We start from the raw sequence: 19,224 nt of genomic DNA on the forward strand, positions 1-19,224 counted from the left end.
GTTTCACTGCTTGAAAAGACTTAAAACTAACATCCTGATTTGCTCCTTTTATCTCATGCTGCTGCTGGATTTGTAGTTGCTGCTGTTGGATTTGATGTTGTTGTTGTTGTTGTTGTTGTATGAGCTGTTGTTGTTGTTGTTGTTGTTGCAATTGTTGTTGTTGCTGCTGGAATTGTTGTTGCTGTTGGACCAGCTGTACAGACTGCTGACGCAACAAGTTCATCATGTCACTCACAGAAGGATCCCCAGCAGATCCGTTATTGGGCTGAGAGTTTCTCTTTGGTGGCATCTCCTGAAACATAACAGTCACATATAAGAAAATGGATTTCTCTAGCAGTTTATATTTATGCATCAGGAGAGCGTTGCCACTAAGACAATATTCCCATCCCCATTGTAATTGGATCCATCCTGAGTGAATGATTATGATCTAAAAATGCCAGCAACAGAAACAACAATAATAATAACAACAATAATAGCAACGCACAATATATAAAAACTGAACAATAAGATAAAGCAGCTGAAATATAATAACCAACAGAATCCAACCAGTACAACTAAAAATCCAACTAAAAAGAACCATCCGAATACACACCAAAATTCGTTGTCATAACAGCCTCGCCTACTACAAACTATCACAACATAATATACATATACAAAGTAAACAACTACAGAACTCATAGAAGTCACTCTGAGCTCTGCATCTCTTTGCTGCAACTCTGCCTAGCCACTACCACTGCCACCAATGGAACCTAGCTCAAACACTAGCCAGTTCACTAGGTCCTGATACTGCACAGCTCTGAACTCTGAACTAATGAAACGGTCAACAGATCTAGCCCTCTCTACATCCATCTGGGTCAATGCTCTCACACGGGCTCGCACCTCAGGGGAAGGGGCAGAAATACCCTGAAATGGTGCAATAGGTACCTGGTCCAACTGAGCAGCAAACTCTGGACTCTGATCTCTGATAAAGGAAGTATTCACCGCCCTATGGACATGGTAAGGGATCGGTGAAGAAGTACCACTAGGGGCCACAGGAGGTACCGGAGGTCTCATCATGGAAGAATTGGGACGACAGCCGGGAGGGAAATCCCTAACAGCAGACACAGACCTGCGCACCCAACGGGGATGAGGACCAGATCCAGGGATGTCTCTCGACACAAAGGAAGGGACTGGTGGAGGAGGCATAGGGGTCACCTCAGTAACAACATCCGGGGGTCTCTCAGAATCTGAGCTATCTGAATCAGAAGGATTCTCCCGAGATGGAGAACTCGAAATCGCAATAGGCCACTGCCAACATAATAAATATACAGGCAAGACACAACCAGGTCAAGGCAATTCTATCAAAACATTTAATAGATGCTAGGGTAACATCGTCGGAACCCTCGACTGACTCTAAAGGTTTGCTCCTCTATATGAGTTGCTGACTCACACTTAAAGACTCACATTATCACCTACTTGACACAATCCCTAACCTGAATCAGGGACTTGAACCTGTAGCTCTGATACCAACTGTAACGGCCTCAACCCCGGGGTCAGGAGTTGACGTCACTGAACCCAATTACCAAAAATATAAACAACAGAATTATTATTAAAATATACTAACTTGACTCCAAACCAAGATCCGGTCCAGGTTCAAGTATAATTCAGGTTCTCAATACTACAAACTCTTTATTCCACATCTAACACATTCTAACTTTATTCAGCAACTCCTCAGACCTCATGGCCTGATACAAACTACCTCAGAGGAGCCGGGTCCAATAGGGGCGGGAACATAGGTCGGTCTGACTGATCTTCTAGGCATCTGCGAGATATACATAACAGTTTGCAAGGGTGAGGATAATCGCTCAGCAGTACCAAAATATGAATAACAGAATAAAACAGTAATGTAACAATGATAGGAATAGAACTATAATCATGATATCAACATTATGCAACAAAAATCAGAAAAAACTGGATATCACTAACTAGCATGCTTCATCAAAACAACATAGCAGTGTGCTATAAAAACACCAGAGTCCAATTTTAGCATGCTAGTCACACTTATAAAATTACTGTATCAAGTACTCGTACCCTTACGGGAATCAAAAAAACCAAATCAGATACGTAGCGGATATGTGAAGACAGCTGATCAGGCTATCAACACCAGACGGCTCCAACTGCCATCTCATTTATGGCTCCAACTGCCATCTCATTTACCTGTTCCGGAACTCAGAGACTAGCTAGGTCTCTGACCTACTGGACTAATCGGTTATACAGTGCGCGCAACCGTATTAGCCTCTTACGCCACCTCAATAGGCCTACTCTGGCCCCAACGTATCCCATATTTGATCGTTTTAATCCAGTTTTCAAAACCATCACTTTTACCTATCTCTTTTCAAAATCAATTCTGTCACAGCACACTATTCAAATCCTCTTTTCATTTAAATCACATTTAGAGATAGGTATTTTCAGAAGTTACTTTTCCCCAAAACATAATTTTAAACAATATTTTCAAATACGGGGGATATGTAACTTAAAACGTTTCTGTTCCATTATGAAAGTACAACATTTAGTTATTCACATATACTGAACCATAAAAGAATGGTGAGGGTACTTGCCTTGCAACGCTTTACAAAACCCTAAGTAACTTTCACGCTGACTTTAATCCTGGGAAAACTCGATCGGAATCTACAAATACAGAATACCCTAATCAGTTACACCGACATGCTTGATATCCTCAAATTCTAACAACTCAATCCGATAACCCGACTCCTATTATTATTATACACATAATCACATAGTCACATAGTCGGAATATTGTTAGCGGTAACACGTATAATATAAATACGTACATTTTCAAATATATTTTTAGGAAATTTTGGCAGCATCTTATTTTTTTATAAGACTACCCGTCGATTACAATCGACGTCATCAATCACACAATCCACAATATTATTTCATCATTTTATACAACTTACATCCCAACACCAATCACAATTAATTATTTAAGTCCGAATTTTTTTTACGTAATCCTTTTATTTATTTATAAAATTTAGGAATCAGAACATCATCATCACCGTCCACCGTCCGCTCGTAACGAGTTATCGCGGTACGGCGACAAAATTTATTGGTGCCCGAAATATTCGGGTATCCAAATAAATTCCACCGATTAACTAAAAAAATAATTTCCCACACGAATTAATAATATCACGAATTTTACTCAGTAATTCCTGCATAAAAAGGGAAATAAAATTTCAGGATTATATAAAAATGAATCCACTGCACAACTCGGCCCAGCAAGGCCCAACAACAAAATTAACACAAGCCCAGCAAAATAACCCAACTGAACAAACCACAGAGACGAACAGGAACCCAGCCGCACACACGCGCAACAGCACCAACACACAGCGCCTCACACCTCTCGCCGGAATCGGAGAAAGGAGGTGGCGACCGGAAATAAAACAGCACAGAGACCACAGCTAATTGCACACTCGTATACATATATATATATATATATATATATATATATATATGTATAAGCATGCAACAACAGGAAAGAATCGAAGTAACCAAACCATGACCACTCACCGGAAACAAGCTAGAGATGAACACGGCGGCACACAGAGAACAACGAGGAACAGAAGAGAGAGGGAGGAGAGATTAAAGAGATGATTGAGGAGGAGAGCAAAGAGAGAGTCGAGACAGTCACATAACCGAAAGGGAAATGAATATAGGGAATTAACAGGGCAGCCACACGTGTCCTGTTAAACATGATACGTATTGCTTTATTATTAATCTGAATTTCTGAATCCCCGGAACCCAATTTATACCCCGACATTTACACTTTTAACGAACCAAGTAGTATTAAAAACACATTGAAATAAATTCCAACTAATCCAAAAAGATCCGAAATATTACGAACTAATTAAAAACATAATTTTCAAAATTTTAAAAATAATTCCTAAAGCACACTTTATACCCGCTCTTTAACAAACAACGAAACGACGCGCGGGTGAAACGATTCCTGAAAATTCCCAAAATAATTTTAAAATTCTCCAAACATTTTAACTTTCATAAAATATGAGTTTCGTAATTTTTGAAGATTTCCACAATTAATTACGGATTTTACAATCAAACACACTCAGAAAATCATTTAAAAATAAATAATTAATAAAATATTAATTTCTCAATTTTATAAAGTCCTAAAAATACTTATTAAAATTATAAAATTATAAAACCAATTTTAAAGACAATCCAAATATTTTTGAAATTAAAACTACAATTAAATTACTAATAAATCACACAATTCAATTCCACATAACAACAAATCATAAATAATTAAATAACAATCAGTAACCGCTGCCAAAATCAACAAACACATTTTATTTATTTGTTTAAACCTTTATTACATTCCCAAATAAAATAAAAATACACGAGTCGTTATACTCTCACTACGACGAGGCACTGGTGCGGTATTAGTGACAGGTTGTGCATTTTGTTATGGCTGTTCTACCTGTACTATAGGTTTCTGGATATTATCTGTCCCTCCCACTAGTTCCTCTAAAATGATACTACTAATGGGTTTATGATTCATTATATAGTCTTGCTCTAAGAATCTAGGATTGGTGTTTATAATGACATCCCGATTCTTCGGACTACAAAATAAATAACCTTTCATTCCCGTGGGGTAGCCTACAAACAACCTTACTTCTGTACGAGATTCTAACTTAGTCGCGTTCTTGTTCATTACATGTATTGGACAACCCCATATCCGGATGTGTCTTAGACTCGGTTTGTCCCTAGTCTATAATTCTAAGGGGGTTTTAGGAATCGATTTAGAAGGGACTATGTTCTGAAAATAAGCTGCTATTTCTAGGGAATGTCCCCAAAATAACTTGGGTAAATCTGAATAACTCATCATCGATCTAACACTCTCTAAAATAGTCTGGTTCCTTCTATCTGCTACACCGTTCTACTGGGGTGTGTCTGGTGTAGTTAATTGGGATTCTATCCCATTCTCTGATAAATATTTCCTAATTTCTCCAAGCAAGTATTCACCACCACGATCTGATCGTAGTGACTTGACACTTTTATTAAGTCACTTCTCCGTTTTAGCTTTATACTCTTTGAACTTCTCAAAATAGTCAGATTTACAGCGCAACAAATAAATGTACCCATATCTAGAATAATCGTCAATGAATGTGACGAAATACTCATAACCACCTCTTGCTTGGATATTTATGGGTCCACGTAAATCTGTGTGAACCAATTCTAACACTTCTTTGGTTCTATTCCCCTTTGCCTTGAGATGCCTATTAGTCATTTTACCTTCCAAGTAGGATTCACAAACTGGAAATGACTCCACTGCCAATAAGCTTAAAGGCCCATCTGCTACCAGTCTTTGAATCCTCCTCAAGTTAATATGACCTAATCTCAAGTGTCAAAGATATGTTTGGTTCAAACTAGAAGGTTCCTTTCTTTTAGTAGAGATAGAAGACGTGTTGTTCAATTCCCTATATTGTAGTTTCAATGCAGGTTGACTAGGATTAATTATATACAAATTATCTTGCAATGAACCAGAACATATAATTCGTTTATTCTTCATAATAGAAACATTACGATCCAAACAAACATTATAACCATCCATAGCAAGCTTAGAAACCGAAATTAGATTTTTTCTAAAAGAAGGTACATAAAGACAATTGTTCAAAACCAAAATCCTATCAGAACCAAAAGATAAATGAATAACTCCTACTGCAACTAGTGATACTTTCGTAGCATCTCTCATGAACATGTATATCTCACCATCTCTAAGCATTCTGGATAGCTGGAATCCCTACATAAAATTACAAATATGATCAGTGGCTCCTGTATCTACACACCAAGTGCTCATAGATATAGCCGCTACATATGTTTCGGTAACTAGAGAAAGAGACATACCGGTATTGTTTATCTTCCTAGGAAGGGGACAATCCTGTTTCCAGTGGCCTGACTACTTGCACCTGAAACACTTTCCCTTAGGCTTTTTTACACCACCTTGAACTCCCACTTCCTTCACCGCTTTCTGTTTCTGAGCCTTTTTCTTCTTCTTCATACCTTTCGACTTAGAGAAAGAACCTTTCTCAGCCTCATTCACTTGAACACGTTACCGAAATAATCCTTCAGCTGCCTGAAGTTCTGTCAGGAGTTCCGCGAGACTATGCAACTTCTTGCTCATGTTGTAATTCAAGCAAAATTGCTCAAAACTCTTGGACAAGCTCATAAGGATAATGTCAATTTGGGTTTCCCCGTCAAGTTCAGCACCAAGGATCTCTATCTCATTCATATGTGACATCATCTTGAGAACATAATCCCTTAAGGGCGTTCCTTCAGCCATCTGAGTGTTCATTAAAGCCTTCATGGCTACTTGCCTAGCAGCCCAATTGTGATCTCCAAAAATTCCTTGAGATTAAAGAGCATATCTACAGCAGTGGCCATAGACTGATGTTGATGCTACAAAACACCCAACATTGCTGCCACAATGCAATATCGCGACATCTCATCAGCCTTAATCCATCGCTTATAATACTCTTTCTCATCTTCAGGAGCATCAGCAGCAGGCTGATCTGGCTTGGGTTCAGAAGTGCAAAACTTGTACTCCTCAACAGTCAACACAATGTCCAAATTTCATTTCCATTCAATATAGTTAGGTCCGGTAAGTTTGTTATCCGTAAGTATGGTGAACAGTGGATTAAAGCCCATTATATCCTGAGAATCATACATAAAAACATCACATAACACATAAAGGGTGCATTAAATAAATATTGAGACCTATTGGTTCCTCTAACAATTATTAAAATTAATGCACTAACATTTAAACACCATAAGTTTTTGGTACGCCATTATGTGTGACATGTATACCACCTAAATTTGTTTATATGTTACTTTGGTCCTATTACTAAACAATACGCCACGTTGGGGTGGTCTATATTATTATTCATAGCTAAGTGTATACCATTATCAAATCTTAAATTAAACATAATTATACCAGATGCCATCAAATGATATCTTATAATTATCCGAAATCTACGAAACTTGGTATGCCACGATGGGTGACATGTATACCTTCCAATATTCGTTATTAATTTAAGAAGTTTGTTCTAGCAATTTCTTTAACATTCTAGACACCATAAATTATATGCCACGATGGGTGACGTATATATAATTTATATTTGTCTTTATGTTAAATTACATACAAACAATAATGGAGACCATGGGATTATTTTCATATTAATTCCCTCTCCCACTTAGTATTTACTTTGATGACTTTAATCTAGATGCATCATCCTATGTTATTTCTTCGAATTCCACATGTATTATGCAACAAAGAACACATAACATAGCTGCATACTCTCATGATTAAAGCATTAATAAATACATTCCTATGTTCATGTCATTCTAGCATGCTAAGGGTTAGTATCACATGGCATAATAACACAGACAAGAAATACATAGTAGCAAAAATCAAGATCAGCGGAAATTATGTAAAACATAATAAAGCACATTCACTATTATGCCCCCATATAAGCTGATCAACAGATGTTTTTGATCATCAACGAATGACTTGATCAACAGATAACTTGATCATCAATGGATGAATTGATCAACGAATGTATTTGATCATCAACGGATGTCTTGATCATTAACGGATGACTTGATCAACAGATGTCTTTGATCAATGGATATCTTGATCAATGGATGTCTTGAATTCATCCTTAAAAATTTCTTGAAAACTTCGAGAGCCCGGTTGAAAGCCTAAACATCCTCAGAATGACTTGAAAACTGGGGTAATAGATCTTTAGATGTTGCAGCATGTCCGTCTCATTCTGCCTTTTCCAAAAAGGTATTGTAAGCCCAAATCGGACATTGTATGCAAAGTCTACAGCCACAACAGCGAAACTCCCCAAAAACAGAATGCAGCACCGAAAAATCTTTGTTTCTTGTAGCTTAATCGCTCAAACAATTACATACAACTTAATACAGCTGAACAAGCCTATTCCATTACATCAGAAAAACCATAATAGAAAAAACTATCACGATCAACCCACATGATTTACAACAAAACCACGATAAACCACATGGGATCTTAATTATAATAGAATAACCACGATTAAACCACGTGGGATCCAAATACATAATTAAAACATGGCCATAATAGTGAATATCAACCTGCATCATAGAATCAATACAAGCATACCACTATATATATGCATATATAATTATGACATGGACTTCATATCATAAAACGCATAATTTAGAACCAGGCTCTGATGCCAGTTATTGCAATAATATGATCTCGGCCCTGCGTTTTATGACATGAATATAATGAGTGCGAACAGAATATTAACCTTAATCGCTACGGCGCAAGCGATTCAAATCCATGTCTTTTACTGAATTCCATGATTCTCCTTGGACGAAGTGTGGGCTTCGATCTCCCAAGATGTACCTCTCCTTAAATCTCCGAAAATCCAAAACCCTAGGTTGCCCTTGAGAAAAATGACTGCCTCTCTCAAACCCTAGGATCTTATTTCGTTTTTGTGTTCTCGTGTTCTCACCACCCTCTAGATTTAGGAGAATTAGAATATTTATTGGCTATAGTAGGGATCATGGACAATTAGATCGGGCCTCCCAATGACATTCGGGGCCATGCCCAATGTCATTAAATATTGATTCAATCCACTAAAGAATTAATATTTGCACTACCTTTCCTAATTCCGTAAATTAATTATTTAATTCGGCTCCCTTGTTATTTGCTTATTAAATTCCCCATGTTTAAGATATCACATGTCCATTAATTAAATTAATTTATGACAATTAATTTAATCAATATATTTTATCCTTGATCATCCACTCAACCTTATAATTGTGCAAGAACAAATCTTCCTGCAGGACTAAAGCACAATTATCTTTATGAGCTTTCAAGAGGACATCATCACCCAAATATAATTTTCGGACACGATTTCCTTTTATAGTCAATATCCCACTCTGTATATAATGTCATTGCCCAATACATAAATTCACAATTTAAAATATATTACTTAATGTATGAATCAAGGCATGTGCATTAAATACAAGTGTTAATCACTATATCCGGATTAAGAACCTAAGCAATAATAATATCATAGAATCTTAGTTCTTCTTTATTGTCAGAATAAAAGAAATAATTATTCTACTATTTTGATCCCGTTCAATATACACAAAGTATACAAGCATTATTTAATAGTGAAGATATAATATTTCTAAATAATACTTCATCCCTTCCAGTGGTTTATATAACACCAATTAGAATGTGAACCTTTATTATAATATATATGGAACTTGACAATCTAATCTTCTACTATCCCATTTGATACTAGATTGTCTACAATATATAATATAAGACAATGTAAAAACATGCATTCAAGATTCTCAAATGATTATTATAATAGTACATACTTCAAACGAATAGTTCAGTATAATCCCTAACACAAATATGTTATTCCAGTATGGCATGCTAAATGACATTTGAGGCATATTGAATGCAGAACAGTAAAGATTCTGTGCAAATGGCATATTAGCAAATTGTGCATTCAAATTTTGTGCAGGCACAACATTCATAGGCATTGCGGGCATGTTGGAAAATGAGGGAGGTGCAGACATGTGTGCAGGCATACCATATTTGCAATTAACAGACAAATGATTAACACTACCACACTTAACACAATTTTTTCTAGGTGCATATTTATTTGGTGTGTAGTTGTTATGTTTGTTAATTCCTACTTTCCCATTCATGTTGTTTTTCTTTTTGGAGTCTGTCTTGACCACAATTTTCTCCAATATGTCATTCAGTTGCTTCATTAATAGATGCCCCACATTTACTCTTTTGTTCCCCTTGACTTGACTTGATCCTCTTGTAACAACATTCCTGGAAACTGGTCCATATTTATCATTGAGTTTAGTTAGCTTGGCTTTGCTAATTGGCTTCTGTTCTTTCAATGGATGATCATCCTTGTTTTTCAACGGATAATTCCTTTTATCTTTAGAAGGATAATTTCATCATCCCACTACGCCATATATGGTCTAACTGAACATTTGAATAGGGGTGTTACATTAGATTATGTTACTATAGATATGAAATTTTCACCCTATCACAACACATACACTATGCAGGTTAGTAAAGTTACAGGACTGTGTTTTCATAGACCACTGAGGTGTTAAGTAAAGCTAACATTATATAATGTGTTGCTATAGATTAAGAATAAAAGAAAATTTAAATTTAAACCATAAATAAAATTTGTTTTTATAAATATTTCATTTGGATAAATAATTCATTGATTTGTCTTGGAAAGTAATATTATATCAATTAATTGAATTATGAAAATTTTGTAACAAGTAAAATAGTTTATTTGAATATGAAATTAAAGAAGAAATATATTAATTATTTTGATAAATTTAAGTAATTTTGATTAAAATGACTTCTTTATTTATTCTTCTCTAATTAAAGCATGTAATAGGTTTATATTTTATAAAGTATATAACGTTTCTTTTAAATTTATTATTAATACATTTTACTTAATTATTATTTTAAAATTTTTATTTAAAATCACTAAATTTTTTTGTTATAGAATAAACATCTTATAAAAGTTTTAAATTTTTACAAATAAATTAAATAATTAATTAATTGTAATAATTATGATGTGTGCAATTTTAAAAATAATATATTTTTATTGTAAATACTAAGTTTTTTTATTGAAAATAAAATCTTTTAAATTTTTTGATTCCAAATTCAATTAAATTAATAATGCAGTTTAAAAAATATTATAATATAAAAAATTAAATAAAAGGTATAGCTTATAGGATTAAATTGGGCTAGCGGGAAATGAAAATTTGGGACAAAAAGAAAGGGGGAGATGAATTACAGACTAGCTTATCTCTCTCCTTTTCTCCCTGTTTCTACTATCCTTTACTCTCTCTTTCCCTCACTGTCTCTCCCGGTCTTTCTCTGTTAAACAATTACATTCAAGCTCTCTGACACCATCAAGCAACAACAGCGAGCAACATAATTGGGTTGTTTTTAAGGGTTTCGAGTTTAATTAGGGTTCGAGCAGAGGATTGATTGCGATTTAATTAAGGTTTGAGAAAAGATTTGTGTTCAAGCATCTTTTCCGTTATTAAACTCCATTTTAGTTCGATACACTCTCTTTTTCCTTCTACTATAGACCTATTGTAGAGTAGCTTAAGAATAGTGAAGGTCGTAAGAGAGCCCAGAAAAGCTCCAGCTCCTATATGTTTATTTTCTGCCTGTTTCTCCCTTTTATCGTTATATTTATATGGTTACTTATTATTTTGTATGGTTTGGTTTGCAGCATTTTGGCCACTGTTTTAAGAACAAACTCATACCAGATCCTTTTTACGGCTTGGAAAATGAATCAATTATAGATATTGCTGATTCAGGGAGGGACTACTACACTTTCTGATTTTTCACAAGTTTTCACTGTAAGCCGGTATGCATCCTTATTAACCTTTAAGTTCATCTATTGGGTTAGATAATTTTAAAACTTTCATATAAATGAACTACATAAATGTGGTTCATGGTCTTTGATTTGCCAAGTAATTTACAAACACATGTTATGCTGCTGGTGTTGGAAGTACTTAAACTGGTCAATACATTTTCATTTGGACGAAATTAATTCATCTTACTTTTTACAACTCATTTTGTTAAAATCCTAAAGTTCAAGTTGCGGTTTTATATCCTTTAAATTTCAGAAGCTTAGCGAGTCGAGTTTTGTATTAATCAAAGGTCAAAATAAAATTCACTGCCTTGACGTGTATTTTGGAGGGAGAACACATATATGGGCAGTGGACGTGTACCAGAATAACAATTAGATAATTCTATTCAATATTTCCCTTTCTGCCTTGACTACAAATATTGCAAATTGTAAGACAGAGAAATAACAACTATATTAATAATATGGAGCTCTTAATATTCAGATATAAGCTAATTAAAAATTTCAGAAACTATGTCTTCTGATATTGCAGTGTTTTAATCCACATTTGTTGAGGTTATCTAATATTTTAGGGTCATTTTTTTGTCTAGTATAGCTTGGGATGAAAATAATATCTCTACTTGGCTTCTCATGTCTCAAATTTAGAAATAAACATAGCATAACTCAAACAATATGAACTACACCGAGATTTTGATTGTACATCGATACAGGCTTAGTACATTCAACCATAATGAGTAGCTCAACATGTATATCCCCTCCCACATTCTTACAAACACACATTCAAGACACATATATATATATATATATATACTTACAAAGGTCATCTCAAATCCACCTAAAAAAACATTTATGTAAAGAAAGATTCAAACAAAGTAGAGAGATTAGTACCGGAGTGAATATAAAGAGCAATGAAATTATTATAACTGTTTCTTCAGCCTCCAAAATCTCTTCCGCGTTTCTTTCCCCGAGTTTCAATCATGATTTGTGAACATTATTTTTGTACAGTATTACTTAAAATGTTTGATAGCTGATTGTGAGAATTGAACTGTAGACATTTTCTAGGAGGAACTTTGCGACAGCTTGAACGCTCTTTGGGTTCTTTATAGTATTATTTATGTATAATTATAATATTTTATATCTTATTTAATTGCTACAACCATGAATGGGACATCACAGATATGCATCTGCCGGTGGATATATCATCACTACTTTGCAATAGTTATGGCACTCATCAGTCTGACTTGGGAAATAGGACGACAGCCTGATTGTGAGCAGAAGATAGCAAGAAATTATTAACAATTTAACCTTTTCACTGTTTTTATTACTATAACCAAGTCTTTTCAGCGGAAAGGTGTGCAACTGTTTTTGAAATGGGAAATAATGCAAGGAATTGCGATGCTTCTGCAAAACAGATATCAAAGACAGAGACTCTACACGCGTATTGCGCTTGGAAAGGTAAAGTAATTACCTCATCAGTCATCACTAGTAAATTATAGTTGTAGGTTGTCAATGCTTATTGTTCCCCCTTTCCCACTTAAAAGCACTTTTTTCTGAATTAGACAAATAATCTTATATACTTGATAAAAAAATGGTAGGCTAAAAGGAAGGATGTTGTGTGGGGAGAAACTGCTGGAGTGGATGGCCAGTTATGGTTGTTGTGCCCTATACTCTTCACATTGTAGGTAAGTCATAAATGCACACTTTTGAATACAACTTTCCTTGATAATGTTTAAAATTTTAATGAGAAAGTAAGTTCAAATTAAATACATTCTGAAGCCAAAGATATACCTGTCCTCCATGTATTGAAGTTCTTAGTGGACTATTGCTATCTTTCATCATAATAAGTTTCCGTCCATAACCAAAAGAAACTAAAGCATTATCGGGACGACCAACTAATGATCTCCCTGCAGCTGAAGCATAAGAGAACTGATTTTCACTTTGAAATTATTGTTGAGAGTAGCTTGATATATTTTGATTGTCGTAGTAATTATTTGAGGTATGCATATATGTTCAGCTTTCTTGATTTGTGGATGATTATATTGTGGAGTAAAGTTTCCACCAGAAATGAAACTTTGTTGCTCGGATATAGTTGAAAACTCATTAAGACCCTGACTTGCTTTCTCATTTCCTGGAACTGATTCTTCATAACTATAAGAATTTTGCTGACTAACCTGGTTGTTTAGTTATTGACTTCTCATTTTGTTGGTTCATGCTAGATGGAGTACCCATTCTGGGCATTATTACTGCTATGTGCATACATCAGGTGGCATGTGGCACTCCCTTGATCGACTATCAATAAGCACTGGAGACCTCAGGCAAAGTAGCAGATGAGCAAAAAATGATATCCGAGAGCAAAGTTGCATAGTAGAAGGATTAGTGCTATTTTTGACATTGGGCACTATTTAGTTTTTATTTTGTTTTTGAATATTAAATTATCAAGCAACTTTGTATGTAGCCTTAGTTGTGATGATCTTGTAGTTATTTATTATTAGAAGTAATTGATGTATAATGTTAGATATTGTTATCAAATTAAAGCAGAATTTAATTGATTTGTATTTTTTATTTTGTTGGAAAATTCAAATCTTTAAATATAATATTCTTATTTGATTCACAAGTGGGACCCACATTTTGAAAATCAAATTTATAAATTATAAGATCTTTTGCAACACAATAAGTAGGTTACTATAGAGTCCAAAAAATGTTACTGTTGAGATCTATAGTAACAGAATATGGTATGTTGTAATAGAGTACTTTCTATGTTGCTATAGATACCTATACTAACTAGCTATAAGTCAACATAGTTTTGATGTTTCCTTAGCACATTTTAGGCCTTTATCAACATTTTTTTGGTCCTATAGCAACACAGTTTGGGGTTGCTTAAAGCAATCTATGGCATAGTGTCCGTTGATTCCACATCCGTCGATAATCCTTTTACCAACTCAGGATCAAGTTTCTCCTTGCTCTCTTTCCAGGCTTCTTCACAGAATGATTCTATTCCCTGAACTTAGAATTTGGGCATGTACATTTTTTGATGATTTTCAAGCCTTGATTACCTCTTACTCTCGTTCAAGCTGCTTTCTCAAAAATTCCTCTTTCTTCAAAGATTCAATCAATTCATCTTTTACAATCTTACACTCTATCTTCAGTTTCTCAAACTCAACAAATTGAGTTTCTAACACAGTATTTATCTCACTTAAAAACAAATTATTATCTTTAATTTTTATGTTTTCTTTAGTGAGTGATTTAAGTGTAACACGCAAGTGATATAATTCCGTTGACATGTCATTGATAACATCATTACACTCATCTTTAGAAAGGGGTGCTAGATTAGTAATGATTACCTGGTTGCTTGAAGAACTAACCTCTGCTTTATCTGATTTTGTCATTAGAGCTAGATTGACATAGCTTGTTTATTCATCTTCATCTATCCCATCAGCTGCCCAGTCATTTTCTTGAGTAAAGAAAGCCCTTTCCTTTTGTTTAAGCAAATCAAAATATTTCTTTTTGTAATCCACAGGCTCAAATTTCTTTTCTCAGAATCAGGCTTTCTGCATTCATTTGCAAAATGACCACTCAAGCCACATTTGGAACACTTATATTTAGATTTATCCACCATGTTTCCATTTTGGCTTCGGTGCTCCAAAATTCCTTTTGAATTTGAGCTTGGCAAATCTTCTTGATATGAAAGCTAGATGTTCATCTATATCCTCCATTTCATCCTGACTAAGATGATCTTCATGCTAAGCCATTAGCCCTTTTTGTTTGCCTTCACAAACTCTTGAGTTTGGTGCAGATTCCACAGCTTTAACCTTCATCTCTTTAACTCTCTCTTATTCAGCTACCAATGCAATAGATCCTCCCTTCTTCCTTCCTTTTTTTAACTGCTCATCTTGTTCCAACTCAAGCTCATAAGTTTGTAGAATGCCATACAGTCTCTCCAAAGTAAACTCCTTATAATCTTGAGAGTTTCTAAGAAAGACAGTCATAGGCTTCTAGTCTTTCGGTAGAGATGTAAGGAATTTCAGGTTTGAATCTTTTTTTCTGGTAGATTCTTCCATGCAGCTTCAGTGCATTTAGTAGTTTTTGAAACCCACTAAAAATGTCACTTAAAGATTCACTACCTTCAAAATGAAAGTTCTCATACTGCTGGATTAGAAGTTGCATCTTGTTTTCCTTCACTTGTTCAGTTCCATCACATATGATTTGAATTGTATCCCAAATGTCCTTAGCAGATTTACAGTTGATGACATTTTCAAATATATCTCCATCAAGACCATTAAACAAAATGTTCATAGCCTTTTTTATCTTTGTGCACTTGCTCAATGTCTTCATCTGTCCATTCCGATTTCGGCTTTGGAAAGCTTTTCTCATCGCATACAGCTCCTTCAATATCTGTAGAAGCTCTTCGAGGAACATGAGGGCCTTTCTCAATGCAATCAACATACCTTTCATATTGAGAGAGAAGATGCATGTGCATTTTCACCTTCCAATGGTGATAGTTGTATTTATACAGAAAATGAATCTTCACTCCAACATCCTTCCTACTCATGTTGTTAGTTGTTTTGATCTTTAAACTGCAACACCCCCAAATCTGGGGTCGGGGATCCGGGTTGTCACGAGTTCTATTTCCCTTAATAATACTTAATCTTAATAAACAACCAACCACTCCGTACTGTGACCTCACAATACACACACACACCACAAGTTATAGTCTCGGAGATGAATACCAAAATAATACAAGTCATTTTATTCCACAATTATAAGTCATTACACCTCAAAAGGGGTTTTTGAATAAATTTACATATTCTATGCCATTATTACAATTCATAAATATACATAAGTCTGGTACATCAAAAGTTGAAAACCTAGCCTATTGGTAGTTCCTACCTCAGCTACAGCGGCATCAACGCCTATAGGAAATTGCGAAACGTTTCTTATCCGCTCGCGAATTGGGAGCTTGGTCTTGTTCATCTTGTCTAGATGCTATTGTGTGATGAAAGAATAAATCAAGGGTGAGCAACAAGCCCACCAAAATAACATGTATAATAATTAACAATATATGATCATTCTCATAGTACTCATGAAAGTCTTGGTCAAGAAGAAAAGAACCAAGTTTGATATTTTAACGCGACAAAGTCATAAAATATTCAGTATATATATACTTTTCAAAATATTTGAAATCCTCAATATACACAAAGTTCCAATTTATAACTGTATAAAAATATCGTTGCAAGGTGATCTCATATATTTAACCTTGTCTCAATGTTTTTCTGAAAATCTTTGTCATGCATAAGATAATCATTAACTAGATATAAGTTGAAAAGATGAACTTACAAGATACTCCAATATTCTTATATCTTTTCCAAATAGTACTTGCACTACCACCGTTCAAGGTAATCAGTTTCAAAAGTTCATCACATAGATGAGACTACAAGATAAGACTTGAATAGATTCAATATTTGAAATATCATTTGAAAGAAATGAAGTTACGAGATACTTCATTAAGTCCCGATATATATATACACACTTATATATATCTGTTAGTCCCAAAGTATCGTAGAAGGGGGGGGGGGTTGAATACGATACCTACAATCTTTTTCGATTCGTTTCAAGTTCTTCGTTAAAAGTACGAAATCAAAATAATACAAAACAATTCGAGGAATATATTGTTTTATTAATATAAACCTTGAGATTGCTACAATTTAATCAAAGTATTGATTAGCTACAATAAATTCACCAGCATAACAGTATATTTATAAGAGTAATAAATGTGAAGCTTTAATGGAGCTCTCGTAAGCTTTATGTGTTTGCTGAAGAAGATAACTAACTGAATGAAAACATTCAATTGGCTTCTTGTAGTCTTTCAAATTCAATGGACATGTGGCATATTTTTTTCCACACAAAACCATTAAACTTTGCTGCATTTGATATCAATGAATAACACTTCTATGGCGACTAATCTCTGTGGCGACCAAGTAGTCATTGTGCCTTCCTCTGTGGCGACTAAGCTCTGTGGTGACCAGGTAGCCCTTGTGCTTTCTTCTGAGGTGACTAAGACTTCTATGGCGACAGTTCTATGGCGACTAACTTCTATAACGACCAGAAAGTCACTTGTCTACTTCTATGGCGACTAGAACTCCTATGGCGACCAGATAGACACTTAGTCTATTCCTGTGGCGACTAGGACTCCTAGGCGACCAGATAGACACTTGTCTATTTCTGTGGCGACTAGGGTTTCTATGGCGACCATAGTGGAAGACTGTTTGACTTAGAGTATTCTTGCTCTTGTCAAACAATTCTTCTCATGTATCAACCTTTCCTTCTGTAATTGAATCAAAATAATTTCTTGAATACTGATGTTTGGTGCATTGGTCTGGTTCACAAACAGCTAGCATTGAGAGGATCCCTATTCAATTTGTCTTGTGTTTCTGAGTTGATACAGATTGGTGTTTATTCATTATTCTTTCACTGAATCCTTGATCTGTAACACTTGAAATCAATTCATGTAACTGATGCTTAAAGTCCCTTGATGTCTTATTCTTCATGGCTGCTTGAACATGAAAATGAACTTCTTCCCATGATCTGTTGGAGAACTTAAGGAGTCAATCACATCATTTGGTTCTTTGTGTTTATCCTGTCTTCATTTGTAGGGTTCCTGTACTTCACAGTTTAATATTGTTTATCTGTTTCTGTTTTCATGTTGAGTTATAAATCCTCAATTACATGTTACATTACATTATGCTTTACAATCTCCCCCTATTTGATTGTTAGAATTCGACAAGCAAATCCCTAAGGATAACTCAACTGATAATAAGAAAAAGTACAATCTCTAAATAGATACAGATATTAAATACATTCTGGATTACATATTCAATTCCAAATATCTTAAGATACAAATTACAAAGAAGTGTTCCTTTAGCCTGAACATATATTCTATGTCTTATTTGTTCTTGTTCTCTTCTGCTTCCTGCTTCCTTCTCCTTCCTCAGGCTGATCAGATTTTCTCTTAGTGGCTTTCCTCTTGGGGTCTGAAGGTTTTGAGAAAACTCTTTCAGCTTATTCAATCTAGCTTGCACGCAATCACGAGCTTCTATTTCAAGTGCATTGACTGGAGGTGGATTATTCAGTTCATGAAGCATTATCTCAAGATATTTGACTTTGGTGCATTTAGGAACAAGATCAAATAATAGTGATGATTTTCTGGACAGTACGAAGACTGTTATCCTTTTAGGATGTCCTTATACTCTCTTGGTGTCATTGATTGACTCTTCTTCCAATACCTCATCAAGTATCCTTATGATTGGGATCAATGCAATTTTATCATCCTTACATGTGGAGAGCTTGACGTCCATTAAGGCTTGATAAATTGATTTTGATGAGCTTGTTCTGAAATCATTGATCTTGATCTTTGCTTGATTAATCTGAAAGACTAGTTCCCCTTCACTGTTAGTGCTGATGATAGGTTTACTATCTTTTAGAAGATTCATTTCTGGTTCTCCATTAATTAATACTATCTCATGATAAACTCTTCCAACTTTCCTCATGTCCTTCTCTGTATCCCTGATCATTTTGTCATTGAGTCTGTAAGCATATAGAACTTCAGCAGCTTTAAGGTCTGCTTCTGATCTTTTAACTCCTGGTGCCTCCAGTTTTGCTCTTTTACTCCTGAGTTGACTTTCAAGAAAAGTGAGTTGTAGATATCGAATGGATCTCAGATGTT

At 34.9% G+C, this 19,224-nt stretch overlaps 1 long non-coding RNA gene across 1 annotated transcript; it reads left to right on the forward strand.

The window, feature by feature from the left end:
* Positions 1-10,883: 10,883 nt before the first annotated feature.
* Positions 10,884-14,066, forward strand: LOC141708143 (uncharacterized). The gene is made up of 5 exons (XR_012569408.1): positions 10,884-11,129; positions 11,364-11,501; positions 12,681-12,959; positions 13,100-13,186; positions 13,721-14,066. It is a non-coding gene; the product is annotated as an uncharacterized LOC141708143 (long non-coding RNA).
* Positions 14,067-19,224: the final 5,158 nt, after the last annotated feature.

Source organism: Apium graveolens, chromosome 2 (assembly GCF_009905375.1).
Source record: "Apium graveolens cultivar Ventura chromosome 2, ASM990537v1, whole genome shotgun sequence".
In the NCBI taxonomy this organism is placed as follows: domain Eukaryota; kingdom Viridiplantae; phylum Streptophyta; class Magnoliopsida; order Apiales; family Apiaceae; genus Apium; species Apium graveolens.